Raw genomic sequence first — 1,846 nt, forward strand, 5'->3', positions numbered from 1 at the left:
TTGAGCTGCAGATGATTCTGCTCACACCACGTGACAAAGGAGTCGACCACAGCCCGGTACTCTGTCTCATCATCCCTGCTGATGCATCCAACCACCACGGAGCCATCAGAAAACTTCTGAAGATGGCAGGTCTCTGTGCAGTGGCTGAAGTCTAGAGGGTGAAGAGGGAGGGGGAGAGGACAGTCCCCTGTGGTCCCCTTTCCCACTGTATACTATAAAGAGCAGGTCTTCAAAGATGATATTAACAGCTTCAAGCAGCACTTGACTGGAGGCACTGGAATAGATTATATGTATATTTCCACTAAATTAGATTTTTTTTTCTTTTGCTGTGTTGGGAACTCTCTTTATGACATCAGCTTAGTAGATCAGATGGATCCCGAATATCACTCTGACATACTATACACTAAATTAAATATAAACTCTGGCCTCATTTTGTCTCTTGTACTAACTTCTATTTGATTTCTGATATTATTTGTGTGTATTCATATTAAAGTTAACCTATTGAGTCACAGGTTTGAATAAAGAAAATTGGTGGTGGAATAATATTCAGATAGTTCCTAATAGTTGTCGTGATCAATAGGACTTTGGCTCCCCCTGCTGGTCAAATCAAATACCACGTTAAAGGTTTGTTTTAAATGGAGCCATGACGTCTTGGTGCGTGCTCAATCATCCAGCTAAGTAAATCCCAAAAGGTTGATTCTGTTCATCCAGATGAACAGAATCAACCTTTTGGGATAGAGACATGCCGTTTTAAAGGAGGGATAGAGAGGATATTTAAGAAGGTGTGGACCACAGAGAAATCCTGTCCAACCATGATAAGACCGTCCAGATGATGAGCGATCTGAATCTTTGTGTGCTTCAGTTCTCTGTTGTAGAAAGAAACACTGTCATCACAATGGGCAAGTTAGTGGGGAAAAAAATACTACACACTGCAAGATAATTTCACGAGTTTGTCATTCAAAGAAAAGACAGGAAAATTTGGAGCAATGAGCACAAGGAAACAGTCAGGCTGGGAGCTGAGCAGCCAGATCTTCAGAGACATGGAGTGTGAGTTACCATAAATTAAAATTTAAGTTATTATCTAATAACACACTTACAGGCTGGCCTTGGACAGACTAAATATAGTTGAGTTGGTAACTTTTGTAAAGTTACGTAAATTTGGTCAAATTTATAGTTTTGTCTGACAAAAAGTGTGAAATTCAAAGAGATTTATCATTAATGTCACATGTCTGGAAAAAAAAGTCTAAAATACTGTTGCAGGGATTATTAAAATGTTGAAGAGTTTCATACACAACTGGCCACTTCATTAGGTTGAGTGTTGAACACTACGATCAGCCAAACATATGGCAACTACTCAACACTAGGCATTTAGATGTGGTCAAAACAGCCAAACGAAGTTCAAACCAAGTTTCAGAATGGGGACAAAGCTAACTTAAATGGCACTGAACGAGACATGTTTGTTCCGATATACATCAATTTTCCCACAAAACCATCTTCACGGTTCACAGAGAATGGTCCCAAAAAAGAAACTATGCATTGGGTAACAGTTCTCGGTGTGGATGTTTCTAGCAGGAGAAGGTGATGCAAAATCTTAAATGATCTCAAACTGATATTTTGAACATGACAGTCAGTTCACTGTATTCAAATAGCATCCACCAAGTCTTGATCCAATAGAGCACCTTTGGGATGGGTTGGAATGGGATATTTGTATCATGGATCTGCATGGATTTGAATACAGCACCTGTGTGATGCTATCAGGTCAATATAGTGAAACAAATCTCTGAGGAATTTTACCAGCACCTTGTTGAATCTGTACTACAAACAATTAAGGCCAGTCTGAAGGAAA

Source organism: Haplochromis burtoni, unplaced genomic scaffold (genome assembly GCF_018398535.1).
Source record: "Haplochromis burtoni strain Fernald_Lab_line unplaced genomic scaffold, NCSU_Asbu1 Contig_731, whole genome shotgun sequence".
Classification (NCBI taxonomy): domain Eukaryota; kingdom Metazoa; phylum Chordata; class Actinopteri; order Cichliformes; family Cichlidae; genus Haplochromis; species Haplochromis burtoni.